This window comes from Ambystoma mexicanum, chromosome 2q (assembly GCF_040938575.1).
Source record: "Ambystoma mexicanum isolate Mex_15411 chromosome 2q, UKY_AmexF1_1, whole genome shotgun sequence".
Taxonomy (NCBI): Eukaryota; Metazoa; Chordata; class Amphibia; order Caudata; family Ambystomatidae; genus Ambystoma; species Ambystoma mexicanum.
This window is the reverse complement of record NC_090924.1, coordinates 1,372,256,323-1,372,274,986: the sequence shown is the minus strand read 5'-3', so window position 1 is coordinate 1,372,274,986 and position 18,664 is coordinate 1,372,256,323. Positions and strand designations below refer to the sequence as shown.

At 47.8% G+C, this 18,664-nt stretch overlaps 1 protein-coding gene across 2 annotated transcripts in view; it reads right to left on the bottom strand.

Moving 5' to 3' along the window:
- LOC138570179 (thyroid hormone receptor beta) overlaps positions 1–18,664 on the bottom strand; it is a 1,132,895-nt gene that overhangs the window by 941,180 nt on the left and 173,051 nt on the right. The gene's annotated exons all lie outside the window — the stretch shown is intronic.

Below are 18,664 nucleotides of genomic sequence, written 5' to 3'. Positions count from 1 at the left end.
AGCTGGCTTCTCCCAGCTTCCAACCACTGTAATAATAGCGGTCAGCGACCTAAACGGAACTCCTTATTCAAGCGGTTTCCCACATGATTAGAATTCCTCTCACCGTGAGGGTTAGGCACAGCCAGTGCCAGGTGCTGGAATGCCAGCTGCCAGAAAGGCCGAAAGAAAGCCGAATCGCCCTGTTCTCGCAAGAGCTCTCACACCAGTAGCTGGGTAACAATTTCACAGGGCTATGCCAGGGCTCAGGTCGCGGGGATACGCGGGTGGGCAGAGTCACCCACTTCTTTGAGAGGGCACCTTGATATGCTAATTTCTGTTGACGCCACATTCAATTGTTATGTTAATGAGTTCCTCTACTTTTTTTTCCAGGACTTGATCCCCGGCTACGACCACATTCTGGCCAGGGTCTGTAGAGCGCTTGAGCTGCCAAGAAAGTGTTTCAAAGTGCTGCAATGTAACACAGACAGGGAGTGGACAAGAAATAGGGGGGGCTGGAAAAGGGGGTACATGTCCGTATGTTCCGTTTCTTGCTTGCATTGCGCCACACATGCAAAGGCAAGCAGCCACACAGTTAATGCCCTCCTTTGCTGACTAATAGCGATCTCCCAGAGATGAAGCTAGAAGCACTGGGTAGGGGGATCCTTTTTTGCTTTTACTGGGCGTTCTCGTTTGTACAAACTTCGCGTACATATTAGCAAAAATGATGTACATACTTCGGGGGAGGGGAAGGAGACGCGTGGCCGACTGTCATGGCATGAAGACGCAGCTGAAAAGAACTCCTGACGGATCCTTATGCAAAGAAACTTTTCGCTGTGCCAGTGGACCCCCACAGATAGGAAGAGTGAGATATAGATGCATTAATAGCCAGCAGGCACGAGAAATGCTCCAGGAGGTGGCGGATGAGGGGATAGAAGAGATGTACAGAAGACAACGGGGCCCAATTCAAGTTGGTGCCCTGGACTTAAGAGACCATATAAACGGTGCTGTGCGATGGTGGAGACGATACGGTCTGCGCGACATCGCCAGGGCCACGGTCGGCTGCCCGTGAAAGCAGAAGGGTTGGGTGACTGGTGTAGTGGGACTGAGGGAGTGCAATCAGAACTGCGGCGGATGGAGCCGGGTGTGTGATTTAACAGGAGACATCCATGCTGATAACGGGAGATCCCTGCACCGGACACTTAGTGTGGGTGGAAGCTGAAAAGCTGGCTGCTAGCTGCTAGCTTTGGTGAGTACGGTCTGCAGGCGATGGACTCAGTGTAGACTTGCGTCTCACAGCTGAAAGTTAGAAGTGGGATAAGGTTCCTGGGTTTCTCACTGGGGGAGTTGGGCTGGTAGTCCCCTTTCGAAAAAAGAACCTGCTTGAGTGTCGTTGAAGGCGCCTCGCGCCAACATGTGCTTTACACTGCCATATCCTAAGCCTAAGGGAGGGCCAAGCCAGACTACGACGGGATCCTTTGCTAATTGGCCCATTCAAAAGAACGCCCTCTCACCAACACGGGGGCAAGGCCCAGTTCAGCAACCCCTCTTAGAGCAGAAAGGGGATAGCCAAGCCTTGGAAGCTATTGCAGCCTCGCGATCCTCAATAGAATCCAAAATTGATCAGGTGAAGATTGATGTCAACCTGCTGAGACAGGCTGTTAGGTCGCTGGCAGATAGAATCAACACTACGGAAAATAATCCGAGACTATGACTTCTACAAAAACACTGCAAAACCTAGTGGGTGACCTTACTGCGAAAGTGAGGAAACTTGAATATAAGGTGGAAGATTCTGAAGGGAGGTCAAGGAGGAGCAACTTTAGAATTACGGGGCTCCTGGAAGGGGAGGAGGGACAAGACCCAACTAATTATGTGGAAAATGTATTAGTGCAGGAGGTTGGACCTGGAAGGCTTTGGGTTCACGATTGAGAGGACGCACATACCTCTGATGAAAAAACCACCACTGGAAGCACCTCAAAGACCACTGATCGCATGCATCTTGAACTTTAAAGACAGCTCGCAGATCCTTAAATTCTGCACATACGAAGGCTTTATCAGAAGAGGATCCTCCACACTGGTATCCTGATTATATGAGGCAGGTTCCAGAAAAACATAACATGTTTATTCCTACAAAAGAAAGACGACGACAACAGGGCCTGAAGTAGTATACATGTTGATTTATCCGGCTTCTTTGACACCCTCTGGGGCTGTGAACCAATGGACGGATAGTAATAAAATTGCTGAACTGCGAGTCAAGATTATGGAATAAAGCATGGACAAGGCTGTTAAGTGGCGTCTCGGGCGGTGGTGGGGCCTCATGAGAATGGTTAGTGGCATGGTATCGGATTCTATTTTCGGACATATGGGGGCTCTTGTAAGACTTTGATTGTCTTACTGCTGAATGTGTACTGTCAAGCATTCGGTGGGATACACCCCCCTCAGCTCCCACCCCACCCCCACAAGTTGTTTTGCATTTAGCCAGGGTACCAGAGAATGGGTACTCGGGGACCTTCAGTGGTCCATGTTCACGGCTGGACAGGACTGGCAGGGTTGCTCATATGGCATTGCACTGTTGAGGATTTTGTTTGGGTTTGTATTATAGTTATTATGTTCCATGTGCTTATCAAATGGAACGGAGGGACAACTGGTTAACTGGGAAGGTGTCTTGAATATTACAGTGTGAATAATATGGGGGCTATTGAAGTATATTTCCCCAGGGAAGCATGGAGGTTCACTATATTGTGCACGGAAGCATGGAGCCACCAGTATGTGGAGGGTGGGCGGAAGGAGATGGGGAGGTTGTTAGGAATGCACGATTCAACTATAAATGGCAAGTACTATTAATGTGGTGACGTGGTGTGTCCATGGACCAAACAGCTTTATAAAGAGGAATATAGTGGGATCTTAAATGTGTAGGAAATGTGCAGGGATAGCATTACTGCAGGAGACATACCTGACAGAAGATAGGCAGAATACTCTGGTCCCTGGATGGGGTGGCGTGGGCGATCGCGGTAATTATTCTACGTATGCTAGGGGAGTTCTAATATGGGTGGCAGGCTCTGTAGCTTTTTAGATGTTGGATGTAAACACAGATGGGGAAGGGAGAATGGTGATGATACATGGGTATGTGGAAAACAGAGGTGGGTGTACGATAAATCCTTAAGTCCCCAATCATGATGCTGTCAGGTTCTTCCTAGCTCTATATAGATGACTGGCACCAATGCAGAATGCACTACGGATGTGGGGTGATATTAACTGGACTTTGATCCCCAAGATTGACAGATCAGATAATAAACACATGGACCAATCTGCACTGGCTAGGACACTTAATACTATACTAGAGGATTTGTCCCTCGTGGACGTTCAGAGGGTGAACGATGCTGGTGGAAAAAGGCATTCTGACTAAAAGTATCATCTTTTGGACACTCTGCCCTCATTCTCCAAGAAAGTACACGTGGGACACCTCCCCATAAGGTTCACACGCGTATTGATTACCTGTTTATGTGTACGGAGCATTTACAGGAATTCCTTAACCTAGATTACATTGGTAGGTCAATCTCAGACCATTTGCCGCTGCTCATTACATTAGTCATAAGGGGAGGCGGGAGGAGTCCCACATGTACCTATTTAGAGAATGAGTGCCGAGTCTCTAACAGATGACACGTTTAGTCACTACCTGGAAGACAGGATTGTGGAATTCTTCAAAATATATGAGGGAAGTGTAGATAGATGAGACACGCTGTAGGTGTCCTTAAAAGTGGTCATAAGGGGGGGGGAGCAATTTCTAAAGTTGGTGGCATTAGGAGATCATCAAGGTCAGACATATCCCATACGGAGAATGCTATTAGAGAGTGGAGAGCTCACCAGATTTGGACAACTCAACAGACATTAAACCCGATTGCCCCTAGAGGCTCGGGAAATTTAACTGAGGTAACATGGAGAGTATTCATAAAAAAGGTGATAAGACTGACAGGATGCTGGCGTGGCTCTGTCACTGGGAAAACCCATGCTGAGCCACCGATAAGTGTGGGAGACAATGGCAATCTCCGTCTCCGATTAATGTAATCTTTTGCAGATACTATAATTTGCTCTACGGGATAGCCAAGAGTTCTGATGTTGAAGAGATTGATTATAATTAGTCACATATTTCATTGCCTAGACTTTAGCAGGAACAAGTTGAACTATTAGGGGTCCCTCTGACGGAGGTGGAGTTGAAAGCAGTGATTGCTGCATTAAAAAAAACTGGGAAAATGCCAGGGGCGTTGGAGGAGGGGAGGGAGGGTTTACCGGCTTAATTTTATAAAACATATAGTGAAACTCTGGTACCAAAGTTATTGCAGATGTTTGAATACGCTTAGGAGTTGGAAACTTTACCCCTGAGCATGCAGGAATCAGTAACAGTCCCAGTACACAAACCTGGGAAGCCGCACAAACTATGCAAACGTATAGACTGCTAACTATGTTGAATCAATACATCAAAATCGTTACGGCTCTATGAGCTGGGTGATTGAGAGAGGTGATTCGTTCCATAATAAACCAGGACCACAGTGGGTTTGTGTTGAGTAGAAACATCCAACATTTGAGGAGGATACATTATGTAATAGACAGGACCCAGACACATGATGCACAGTATGTAGTAGCATCGCTAGAAGCGGTCAGAGCTGTTGATTCAGTTCAGTGGGACTGGACTTCTGAAGTACTACGTAGGTTTTGAGTGGGTGAGAATTATGTGCTGGGTGTGTCCGATATATACTGTGCATTAGGCTAGAGTTAAAGCCAGCTTTTATATCAGATTTGTGGGTATTGAAGAGGGGGACTAGGAAGGAGTGCCCCCTATCTTCGATGTAGTTTGGCCTTGGAATCTCTAGCAGTTTATTTACAATCAGAGTTTGAGGAGGTTGGAATATTGGTGGATTGGACAAGACATTTTATCTCAATGTATGCAGATGATATGTTATTCTATATACACAGTCCTGAACTTAACTTGCCATATCTGATGGAGGTGTTCGATAATATCGCAAAGCTATCAGTTATACATCGAGATAAGGCCTGTATTTTTCTGTTGGCGAAATTGGCTACAAAGGGTTGCAAGTACTAGCTGCAGATAGGGATATGGTGTGCTGTGGATTCCTTTAAATATTTGGGGAAAAATATTTGTCATGATATTAAGCATTCACCTTACTAATACAGTGAGGGCAATGGATGGGGTACTGAAATCTATAGGCTTCTAGAAGAAACTGACTGTCCTTGATGGGACTTACAGCGCTGGTCAAGATGTTTTTTATTTTCCTAGATTCTTGTACCATTTCATAAACGTCCCGTTTTGTATCCCTTGATCCTTTCTGAGGTTATTGAATTTATTGGTAAGGGGATTTCTATGGGGCTCTGGGAGAAATAAAATCGCATTGGAGACACTGTGTCTGAGGTAAAAATGGGTGGAATTCAACTACGACAGTTCGAAATGTATTATCTGGCGGCACAGGTTCAGTATCTCTTGGCCACATCGGGCACTGACTTAATGGAAACTGCTGTACATCCTGTTAAGTTAACAGAGGCTCTGTGGATAGAGGATGGGCGTCTGCCATCTCATCCTTACTTTCTGTTGTTGGGCAGGACACTATGGCGCCACACAATGAAATTGCTGAGGACACAAAACCTGTACTCCCTGAATATCCCTTTGACAGCTACCCTTTGCAGAGTTCATGGGGATGTCAGACGCTTGAGGGGTTGGGAAACTATGGGGCTGGCCACCTTCGGAGCTGTATTCAGGGATGGCCTGTTATTGGTGTTCCCAGAGGTGGTTGAGGAATACGGTCTACATTCTGGACAATTCCTAAGATTTATGAGAATGAAGAAGTCAATTGGGAAATTATAGCCTAGGTTGCCCGAGGAACCAAAGGTAGATGAGACACTCTCACTGTTAGACAAACTAGAAGACGGCAGGGGACAGGTGTTGAGTATATATGGGAGGCCGTTCTCTGGTTGGAATGGGGAAACGCACAAGATTAAAAATGTCTGGGTGACGGACATGGGTTTGGAGATAGCTGAAGAGGATTGGGATAACGCTGGGCATCAAGATTATCCCAGTCGACGTCTCGCTGCTGGCCCAGATGTGGTAATTGCATTACTGACTTCATGCTCATGTTATGGTTATGCCCAGTAATGCAGAGCTTCTGTGGATGTTCGACAGAAAATTGAGGAGGTGGGTAAAACTACCTTTAATTGGACTCCTCAGGAGTGCTTATTGGGCGTATATTCCTGCCCGAGAAAGGCAAGACATGAGAAGAAATGTATGGATTTAGCTTGTGTATGAGGAAAATAAAGGATAGTTATATCATGGAAGAAAGAATTTGGTAAGATATTTGCTGTGTGGTTGGAGGACATAAAGAGCAGGTCCACGGCAGAGCCCTAGGTGTGGTATAGGACTGCTCACAGGGGATGTCATGAAATTAATGATAACAAAGTCATGGGTTTCCGTTAAACAGGTCCGGTTAGATCCCTCAAATGAAAGTTCACCCTCAACGCTCTATATGGTGATTACAAACTATCATGAATGTGTTGTCTGATCAGAGAACGGATTCTAGGTGAAAGCACTCCGAAGGCGAAAGGAATCCAGGATGCATGGGGAACCTGAATGATGAAAATGGGGAAGGTAATAGGGAATAACTGGGGAATGTGCTATATGACTCAATGCCGCCTGTTTGTTTAGTTGATGACATGCTATGGTTACGTGTTTTGTTTCTAATTTTGTTTGTACTTAAAAATGCTGGAATGAGGTTAATTCTGGATATTGTGAGAAACCATAGTGTATTCTCCCAAGTAGACCTTGAGAATCACTTATTCAGGTGGCCTGGGAAGGGCTGGCACTCTCAGATCCCAACCCTCTCAGTAGATGAGCGAGGGAGGATCACCTTGGTAGGGGAAACCAGGGTTATGCTTGGGGCAGTGCCCCAGGCGAGACGCGGTATTATACCGGGAATGAGGCGAGGAGGACTAAGTCCCTGAGACTTTCATAGGCTGTTCTACATCTATCTTTCTTTCACCCAAGGAATCTCCCTTACCAGAATCCAACAACCCCTCAGCATCTGGTAAACCTATTAAGTACCCAAAAGCCCAATACAGCAGAAAACAACATCTCCCAGAACCTCTGTTTTCCTGTTGCCTACCCAAGTACTCCCAGTCATTCTTCTCCACGTCCCTCTGATTATTATTTCCCGAACTCAGTCAGTTTTGACAAAACACTACCGCTCCCACAATTCTCCCTATTCTTTTCACAAACCTTACAAATCTCACCTTTTTCCCCCCCGAGTTGACCAACCGCCCCCACCCCTTTTCCTACACAAACACTTTCTCACACCGTGACAGACAACGGACTTACACCAGAGCCGTTTACCTGACATGTCCCAACACAAGGGTCAGGCAGAGTCAGGCAATTGATAATAACTACACACACCTGACAGCCCTTTCCCTTCCCCACAGGGATAAAAGGCAGAGCCCGAGAGCACACTTTGAGCACGGTCAAATGCATGAGGAAGCAGCTATTCCAGGACAGCAGTTCAAACGTAGGAGAAAGGTGTTGAAATCTGAAATGGCAACAAGGAGGAATGTACCCTTGCCCTTTCCAACCAAGACCTGCAATGCCTCTTTGAAAGGAATCATGTTTGAACTTTTGAAGAAAGCCCAGTGAAGGGCCAGCTGCAGAGGGGTCCGATGCCGCATGGACATTCATTCGAAAGACTATGGCTGGTCCCTTTTGTTGAAACTACAGATACCAAGAGGCCCTAGGAGAGGCCCGTGGAAGTGTCAAAGTGGTCCTACAAGGGTCAAGCAAAATTCCTTGCACAGTCGAAAGTCTTTGACACATTAAGGAAATAAAGTGAACTGCGTTACTGGGCAAGTGTGAAGCCTATGAATAAGAGTGACCATTAACACACCCGAGAACATTGTATTAGTACAATTGTGTGAAGCCTGACTGGGGGCTAGGACCCAGACTTAGGTAGAAAGATAGACTAAGGGCTCTAGAGTGACTTTCTTGTGTACTAAGGCAAGTGGGAACCCGACGGAGGGATGCCGAAAGAAATCTAGGGGAAGGGAAACCCTTTTTCTGCTGAACTGTGTTAGAATGGCTATGTGAACCCGACGGAGGGATGCCAAACGGAAAGCTAAGTGAAGTCCCACATTGTGATGAACCAAATTGAACTGTGTATTTGGCAAATGTGAACCCGACTGAGGGATGCCTGCAAATCAGTTGATGCATAATACAAATGTGAACATTGTCGACAAGAGTGAACCCAACCCAGGTATGTCCACAGTGAATGATTGTTTAAAAAGACACAGACTCTTGAATGTTAGAAACTGCTGATACTTTGAAGGAAAGGCTATGGTGATCCCGACAGAGCGAGGCCTACGTTACAAGTAGGATAAGAGCCCGGCTGAGGGGCATCCAAGGCGAAGAGCAATCGGCCAGCGTAAATCCATACCAAAGGAACTTTTTACTTGTTGATTAGGGTCCAGCAAGCCTTCTAAGGCAAGAGACTTGAACCCAGAAGGTCTTGATATGCCGTGCCAAAAACGTGGGGAAGGGAGATCCCAGCCATACCATCATGACTTATCATTTTGAGAACACTTCTTTCTTCTCTTGTGAACATTTTCCAACACGATTTTGTAACGGAGATAAGGGTTGGCATTGTTTTTTAAAATTTTTTTATTATAGGCACTTCTTTGACAATACGCCGCTAGGACTGCCTTATTATTTGATGGTCGTAGCTTGCTCCCATCTTAGATTTAGGTTGGGCGTTTTTTTCTCACCATTATACAGTTTAATAAACACCCTTAAACAGTGTTCACTTGTGTCTCTTTACTGTTGCCACCATGAGGTCCTTACAATTTTGTAATGCTATAGTTGACATATAACAAACAAAATTAAATAAAGAAAATATACATACACACTTTAAAACGTTCCATTTCATTGAAGCATAACAGTAATTATATGCACTTTCTTAAACCACCAACATGTTATAAACACTACCAAATACGGTACCCTCGTAAAGATACCCTACAATCAAGAGAGCCAGCCGAGACCAAATCGTTCAAACCATTGGTTTTCAGTGTGCTCTTCATTTCGCACAGCTGTAAAAGTGTTTTAATATTCATTAGCCTGTCTATGTTTTTGCCACAATTCTCAATCCAAACCCAACAGGGATGAACCACAATCCTATAAATTATTCAACCGCACTGTGCCGAGAGCCTCACATTCTACTATAAGGTGGTACAAGGTCTCTAAGGAATGGGAATTCCTGCAGGACATGAAGGAGCTGAGGGTGGTGCGGGGAATAAGGACTTCAGCCCGAGTGGCACTCCTTGCCCTCCCCAAGAAAGCAAAGAGGGTGTCTGACTTTTCACCTTCGAGGGTGATAGGGTGTACAGCAAAGCACCTGCGTTCCTCTCTATCAACCACACTCTCACTTTTGGAAAACCCCATGTGGTGGGCGTGGCCCGGAGGGGGACATCCCCAAGAGCGACTCATACATGTTTGACATCATTCACGCTTGGGGATTAAGGTGAGGACACTAGCTAGCAATGAGACAGGAAAGCCTTGGCAAAGTAAAAGGGCAACATTCAGATTAACTGCAGAGGGTGTAAAGGAGGTGAGCAGCAAAGAAAAAGGGGGTTCAAAAGGCCCAGATTCTTAAAGGGCAGCGAGTTGGTAGACCGGCATTGTAAAGTCATAGTCTAAAGGGTATTTGGGTGCTAGACAAAGATGGGTAGATGCAACAATGCTGGTGGACTTCTCCAGTTGTTCCTTTACGTTTGTATGGGAGGGCTAACAAATGAGTGCATTTACCACACGTGCCACGCCCTAACACCACATTGGGTTTATCCCCAACAAGTGTCAATTTCTCAGAGTGGATGCCGCATTAGCACACTGGGATGGAGCATGTCAATCAGATCGCTCCAACGCAGGCTGTATTCACTGGTATTCACATGCAAAGGGAGCAGCCGGCGAGCTGCAAGCCTGTTTCCCCGCCCACCATTGCTCCCAGGCCCGACTACTCCTTTTGCACATTCGGGTGCTAAGGGCTTTTCTTTAAAAAATAAATAATAATAATAATAATATATAAGTATCTTCTCGGTGGCACCGCTCTGTCCTCCTTACTTTTGTCCATGTTCCGAGTTATTCTCATCCTACTGATGAGCACTACCATAAGGAGCGGCTTCCCACAGAGGGGCGGTACAGTTTCTCTTTTCTTTGTTGTTAACCAGCCTTTAGCGGCTGCGTCTTGACATTGCGGGTGCTAATGGCAATAAATACTAGGAAAGCAGGATGTCCCTTCTGATAGCAGAACTGCGCTCCTCGTTAACGGACTACCACTTTGCTCAGGCCCTCAACTTGGGTGTCCGGTCATTACCAGCTTCGACACACTGTCTCAGTAATTATCCCCTCAATAACGGAGGGAGGGGTTTCAAACAGTTCTGAACAACCTGGCCTTCATCATGCCTATTCCGGCCAGGCAGACTGTCTCCATTGCTCCGAAGAGTTGCGATGTCCCAGATTAATGTAGCCTTCCCACTCAGTCTCTGGAAAGCAGAGCGAGCAACCTCCCATGAGGTACCGCCACCTAACAGTCCCTTCCCTCAACCTCTTTGTGACATCATTATCTGAAAACTTCATAAAGCGGGTGAAAGATGTAACCCATCTACTACCGACCTCTGGACTCACTAGGCTTGCAGCTTGCCAAGATCACTTTAGTAGAGAGCCTTCCTACCGCCCTGGGTGAAATTCAGTGATTGGACTGAGGACCTCAAGAGGAAATTTGCCAAAACCAGAAACACGCTTCCTGGCATAACACCAGCAAGCAAGAGAATGTATGGAGCGTGCAGGGTCCATACAGATTCTCCAGCAGAAGCAACAGCATTGTGAAGACACATGTTCCCCTTGAACAACGGGGGCAGCAGTGTCATTTTGCCCCCAGTGGCGCTTAAGTAAGTACTTGAATGGGGAATCTTTGCAATTGCGACCAAAAACGAAAATACAAAACATCTGTATAGCGCGAAGGCAGTCTCAAAAGGCAAGCAAGCTGCGACTGTCTCTACAGCCTCATTGTGCATGACATGGCTTCTGGCTCCTGTCTTGCTGTTCTCGGCGTTTGTCAAGGGTTAACAGTGCTTAAAGAGGGGCGGGGCCTGCAGTCTCCAAAAAGTGGGACTGAGCCGGGGCCCCCTGTCCTACAGCAACATTGGCGGGAATCGCGGGATGCATTATCCAGGCAAGCTGACAAAAATGGCAGCCAGCCACAGCAACGCTGTGACTGGGTGCCACTTCCGTCAGTCATAGTAACTGCGTCTGGTGACCCCTCGCGCGAGAGGTCACCAGAGGCAGTTACCGACTTACTGTCCCTTTGTTTCCCCAGGTCGCGAACCTGGGGATTCCTCGACATATTTCGAGGTTTATAAAAGATGGCTTTGAAAGTACACATTTCAAGCCATCTTTTATAAAGCTTTGCCGACGGACAATTTTGTCCGTAGTCAAAGCTTTATAAAAGATGGCTTGAAATGTGTACTTTCAAAGCCATCTGTTATAAACCGGAAATGTTTAAAAAAGATGGCCTGAAAACTAGTCAAACCGTAGGGTATACACACAAATATATATAAATGTTATATATTTGTGTGCGTACCTTACTATGGTTTGTGTACTTTGCAAGCCATCTTTTATAAACGTAGAAATATGTTACATATTTCTATGTTTAGAAAAGATGGCTTGCATAGTACACAAACCATAGTAAGGTACGCACACAAATATATAACATTTATACATATTTGTGTGTATACCCTACGATTTGTGTACTGTTTAGGCCACGCCCCTCCAACAAGCCATGCCCCCAAATGAGGGCCCCCCCCATCGATTTCTTACCCCACTTAAAGCCCTAGGGTTACCATGCATCTCGCAAAACTAGCAAGTGCTGCTAAACTCAAAGTGGGAAGCCTGTCTCATCATCATCATCATCATCATCATCATCATCATCATCATCATCATCTCAGCCTTGATTGTGCGAAGAGCCGTGCTGGTTGTTCTCTATTTGCCATTTCTTTCTTTGCCATTTTGCAATTCAATTTGCTTTCATTCTTTCTTTCCTGACTGATTCATTCATTTTTCCAGCCATCTCCCCGGTCTGTCTCCTATGCCCTACACCTCTGATTTCGGTGCTGTCTGCCTCTCTCTCTTAAGTGGCGAGTCAGCTTCTACCCACTCCTGGGTCACATGTCCATGGCTGTTTTAAACCGGAGGCCATGTACTCAAACTCAGTAAGATGGCTTAGCATGTTAATGCACATGCAGTCGAACGCTGTGTGCAATCAGAGGGTCCAGCTACCAAAGAGAATGGAGGAGAGGAATTGAAGAGAGGGAAATATGGAGAGGATGGGGAGAAAGGTAAGAGGAAGGAAGGTAGGTAGGTGAAAGCATGGGGAGAAAGGAAGGGGGAGAAAGGCATGGAGCTGGCTAGAGATAGAAATATGGAGAGTAGAGGAGCGGGGGTAGGAGAAGGGAATAGTTTCTTACCTGTAACTCCATTTCTCCAGCATTGGTATCTTTCATGGATTCACATGCTTTGAATATTCCCTGTCGTCAGGCTGGGAATCCCCGGTACATTATATAGACCCTTTCCCGTAGGAAAACTTTTTCGAGGCTTATGCGTCCTATCCACCTCGTTTTGTATCATGCGTGCCCGTAACGTCAGGACGTCATGATATAAATACAGGCCCCGCCCCCGCGCTCCCTCAGATTTCGGCCCCCAAAGTAGTGGGGGAACCGGTTTGCATGATCAGGGGAGGCAGGTGGGCGCATGTGAATCCATGAAAGATACCAATGCTGGAGAAATGGAGTTACAGGTAAGAAACTATTTCCTTCTCCAGCATTGGATCTTTCATGGATTCACATGCTTTGAATAGATTACATAGCAGTACCACCCCCAAGAGGAGGCGTGCATGCAAACCCGTATACTTTCTTCGTAAAGGCCGTTCCCTATGATCATGTATACATCAGTAATAGTTCACATAGGAAAAACGAACCACATACAGTCATAAATTCCACAGGATGCAACCCCGCAGCCGGGGCTTACCTTATTGGAATAGGTGTCGAAGCACCGCCTGTCCCATCCGGGTGTCTTCGGCATGTTGCTGCGATAGGCAGTAATGGCGGGTAAAGGTGTGTGTAGCCGCCCAGGTAGCCGCCATGCAGATGTCCCCTAGAGGGACTCCGGCCCACAGTGCCGTCGACGATGCCACTGCTCTAGTTGAATGAGCTCTTGGCCGTCGTAGAAGAGGCTTTCCTGCCCTGGAATGGCAGTACGAAATGGTAGATGACACCCATCTTGAAAGTCCTTGCTTTGAAATGGCTTTTCCTCTAGCACCCAAACCATAGGCCACGAACAGCTGTCTCGTTTCTCTGAACGGTTGCGTACGATGAAGATAAAACTTGAGAGCCCTTTTTACATCTAATGTGTGTAGCATGCGCTCCGCTCCCGAGCATGGCTCCGGAAAAAACGTAGGTAACACAATAGAGGAGTGTTTATGGAACACCGAAGGAGCCTTTGGTATGAACTGTGGGTTAGTGGCTAGGACTACCTTGGTCTTGAAAAATCGTAAGTATGGTGGGTCTACCATTAGAGCCTGAACTTCTGAAATACGTCGGGCTGAAGTGATGGCCACCAAGAAGGCCAATTTCCACGACAGAAACTTTAGAGACGATGATGACATTGGCTCAAAAGGAGGCTTCATAAGAGACGTTAAGACCAGATTGAGGCTCCACTCCGGTGGAAATTTCTTCTCTGGAGGGAAACTCCGAAAGAGGCCTTTAAGGAGTGCTTAATCAGGCGGTCGCTGAACAATGGTGCCGAGTGCCGTCGACGAGTAAACCTGGAAATGGCTGCTAGGTGTACCTTTATTGAAGACACCGACAGGACCTTTTGAGCTAAGAACAGCAAATATGGAAGGAGCTGTTCCGGCTTAATCGATTGCGGGGCCAAACCTGGTTGATCCTCACACCATTGACAGAAACTTTTCCATTTGTACGCGTATGAGGCGTTTGTGGAAGGTGCTCTTGCCGCTTGCAGGATACGCCGACAGTCCTCCGGAATCGTTAGCCGACCAAATTCGGCGAAGTCAGGAGCCAGGCCGTCAACTGGAGGCTGTCCGGGTCGTGATGCCAAACGACACCCTCCTGTCGAGACAGAAGGTCGGGGGTCTTCTGGAATCTCATTGGTTCCGCCGCCGCTAAGTGTAGTAGGTCTGAAAACCACACCTGTCTGGCCCAGTATGGGGCCACCAGAATTACCCGACATGGGTACTTGAGGATCCATTGCAACGTCCTCCGGACAAGGGGAAATGGAGGGAATGCGTACAGGAATTTGTTCGTCCATGGGAATGAGAACGCATCCCCCAGTGAGCCCTGCTGAGGCCATCTGCTTGCGTACTGATGGCATTTTTTGTTGTTCTTCGTTGCAAACAGGTCTATGGAAGGGTGTCCCCATTCCTTGAATACTTGTTGAAGTTGTTGGTCGTTCAGCACCCATTCGTGAACTTCGTTCATTTCTCTGCTGAGGGCATCGGCTTCCACGTTTCTCACTCCTGGTAGGTGGAACGCTAAAATTTTCATGTTGTGTTGCAGGGCCCAATGCCAGATTTTCTGTGCCTCCGTCGATAGGGACCTGGAACGTGTCCCTCCTTGTTTCCTCAAGTAGAACATCGTAGTGGTGTTGTCCGTCATGACACGCACCACCGAGTCCTTCAGTTGAGGAAGAAAAGACTTCAGAGCCCATCGCACTGTTCTCAGTTCCAGCAGGTTGATATGCAGGGAGGACTCCTGCAAAGACCACTGGCCTTGTACCTGTAACGTATCCAGATGAGCTCCCCATCCGCTCAGCGATGCATCCGTCACCACCGTCTTTTGGAACTCTGGTTCCAGTAGAGGCATTCCTTTCGTTAGATGAGTAGACACTTTCCACCAGCAGAGTGCTTGAACTAGTTGTTCGTCGACAACCAGTCTGTCGGACCAGCGACCTCTGCTCTGCGCCCAACGGTCCGCTAGAAATTCCTGGCAAGGCCTCATAAACAGACGACAGTTGTTTATCAACGGAATGCAGGACGACATGGTCCCTAGCAGGGACATGTACTTGCGCACTGAGACCTTGGAACCGCCTCTCCATTCCGATGCCTTGTTTAGAAGTTTCTGAATTCTTTCGCTGGATGGTTTCACCAGGCTTGTGTGTGTATGAAACTCCGCTCCTAGAAAGACCAAGGTCCTCGAAGGCTCTACGGAGGACTTGTTGAAGTTTATTGCGAAGCCCAGTTGCTGTAAGATGGACATTGTGGCTCGTAGACTGTCTCGTGTTTGTTCCTTGGATGAACCTCTGACCAGCCAGTCGTCTAGATACGGATAGACATGATGACCATCCTTCCTTAAATGGGCCGCTATAGGGGCCAAGCACTTGGTGAACGTCCTGGGGGAGGACTTGAGCCCAAACGGGAGGACCTTGAACTGAAAATGCTTTCTCCCGACAACAAATCTTAAATATCTCCTGTGTCGTGGGCGTATTGGGATGTGAAAATAAGCATCTTGAAGGTCTAGTGATGATAGATAATCCATGGGTTGCACCGACCTGATAACCTCTTGGAGCTTTAGCATTTTGAATTTGAGGCTCTTTAGCCACTTGTTGAGTACCCTCAGGTCGAGAATGGGCCTCCATTTGCCGTTTGGCTTTTTGACAACAAAGAACCTGGAATAAACTCCTTGTCCTTCCTGTGCCACAGGAACTCTTTCTACCGCCCCTTTTCGCAACATAAGCGCCGCCTCTTGTCGTAGGATTCGGAGGTGGGGCTGTGTCGAGAATAAAGGGGGAAGACGCGGAGGCTTGTCTTTGAATTGCAGCGCATGACCCATGCGAATCGTGTCTAGGACCCATCGATCTGTGGTGATGCATTTCCATCGGTCGAAGTGATGAGAGATTCGACCCCCCAGGACGTTCCGAAGGCCGTCATTGGTTGCTGGTTTGCTTGTTCTTCGTTGACGACGGACCTGAGCCTCGCCGCCTGGAGGCTTGATAGTCCCTGCTTCTACGTGCCGACTGGGACGCTCGTCTAAACCCTTGTGAAGAGTACGAGGGCCTGTTAAATCCACGGTCCCTCGAGGCTCCAAAGCGGGAGTTTCCAGAAGCACCCCTGAAGGGGCGAAAAGAGCGAAAATTTCTACCCGTTTGAAGGGCGCCGAGGGACCTAGCAGTATCCGTGTCTTCTTTCATCCCTTTAAGCGCTTCATCAACCTTTTCGCCAAATAGGTGTTCCCCTTCGCATGGCATGTCCAGGACTTTGTACTGCACTTCAGGACGGAAAGTAGTACATTTGAGCCACGCTTGTCGACGAAGCACTACTCCATGGTTGATTTGTTTGAAACCAGACTCTGCTAGGTCAACTGCGATATTAATAGCGTGGTTCGAGGCCTCTTCGCCATCCCGCACCAGTAACATAGCTGCTTTCCGGTGATCGTCTGGCAGGTGTTCTAGGATAGGGGCTAGTTTGTGCCACATTTCCCTATCATATCGTGACACGATCGCTAAGGAATTGGCTGCTCTTACTGTCGTCGCTCCAACCGAGAGCACCTTTTTTCCAAAGGCATCCTGCCTTCTAGCCTCGCTTTCAGGTGGCGTTGAACATTTTTGCTGGACCCTGGCCTTCCTAGCCGCTGCCGCCGACACCACCGAGTCAGACAGAGGCTGTGATGTTAGACATTTCGGAGTGGACTCCGGAGCTTTAAACTTTTTCTCGATCCGTCCCTTTATGGCTGGCTCCGAGAACGGATGGCGCATCGTCTTGAGACCTTCTTGCCACACGTGGTCAAGGTTTGGGATGGCAAATACCGATTTTCTCCTTTGACCCATATGGTCAAAAAGGAAACAGTCTTTCTTCTGCTCCTCAGGAATCAAGCCGAATTCGGAACAAGCTTTCCCCATCATTGCATGGAAGGCTCCCACATCATCAGGGGGAGATGGCTGTGTCTGGCTCCTCGTAGACTCCAACTCTACATCCGAATTCCATGTTGGGTCCCTCGACGGTGACAGGGAGATGTCTGACCCGGAGTCATCCAGTATAGAGTCGGACTCCGACAACTCACCCTCCTCCTGAGCTCCAGGACGATCTTTTACCGCCTGGGGAGCCGATGGGTGTTTCGTCGTCGAGCGAGCCGTACAAGTTTGCTCATCGACGGAAGGTACAGACAAAAGTGACGATGACGTCCCAGGTTGAGGGAACTGCGTATCCAGCCTCTGCAGGAGCTTCTGGAGAGTATTAAGCACATCCAGAGACAAAACCGTCTGGGGGGTCAGTAACGTGGATGATATAGGTACCATACCCCCGATCGCACTCGTCGTCGTCGACGTGGAAGGCCGTAAGCCTAAATCCGACGGCTGCAGAACCATGTCACCTTCCCCTTCCGCCGAGCAGGCCGTGTCTGGCTGCAGTAAGACCTCAGGGGGGATCGGGTCATAGACCTCAGGAAGCCAGGCCATAGACTGAGTCTCCGTCGACGAAGGAATCCCAACCGCTGCTGCTTGAGCGGTAATAGGCATCGTCAATGACACCGAGGTCGACGAGCCAGTCGTCGTCGAGCCCTTAGACTTCGTCGTCGATTTCGATGCCGATTTCACGGCTGAAGCTTCTCGACTCATGGAAGACCTGGGACGGTCCCCTGAGGAGGATTTTGACAGCGCTAGCCTCTCCGTCTTAGATGAGGAGGAGGAGGGCTTTTTATGTGATGAGGAAGATCCAGCATGTTTCCCCTTATGCTTGTCCTCAGCGCGAATTTCTGCTGGCCGTACCTTCTTCGATGGAGGCTCCGATTTGCTCCTGGAGGCCGTGGAGCCAACTTCCGAAGCCGGGTAGGCACCCGCTCCGTCATTAAGCCAGTCGACCAGCCTTCTTTTCCGGTCCTTAAGGGTTTTTTGGGAGAAACCCTTGCATATCTCATGTATCCGCCGTGTGGTGCGGGTGGAGACAATAGATACAGTCCATGTGGCCGTCTCCTTCATAAACCTTTTTTAGGCCACAGGTTGCACACGGGCGAAATAACGCCTTTCCAGACATAATTCTCCAGAATTTGAACTTCGCCGAAGCGAAACAGACAAAATAACCTAGTTTTCACTAGCAGTAAAACACGAGGATCCCACTACTTTGAAAGACGGTTGAAATCTGAGGGAGCGCGGGGGCGGGGCCTGTATTTATATCATGACGTCCTGACGTTACGGGCACGCATGATACAAAACGAGGTGGATAGGATGCATAAGCGTCGAAAAAGTTTTCCTACGGGAAAGGGTCTATATAATGTACCGGGGATTCCCAGCCTGACGACGGGGAATATTCAAAGCATGTGAATCCATGAAAGATCCAATGCTGGAGAATATGGGAAACTAGGTTTGGGAAGGGGCGAGCAAGGAAGAAAGAATGAGGAGGGACCATGAAGTAATGTGTGATGAGAGGAGATGAGAGGGAGGGAGACTAAGGTAGTGTGAGTTGGAGATATGGAAGAGAAGCACATTTTAGCATTTGAGGAATGAGAGGGGAGAAGAGGGAGTAAAAGATGGAAAAGGAAAGAGGGAGAGTGGGTAGAGGTTAGCACTGGGAGGATGGAGCGAGTTTGGAAA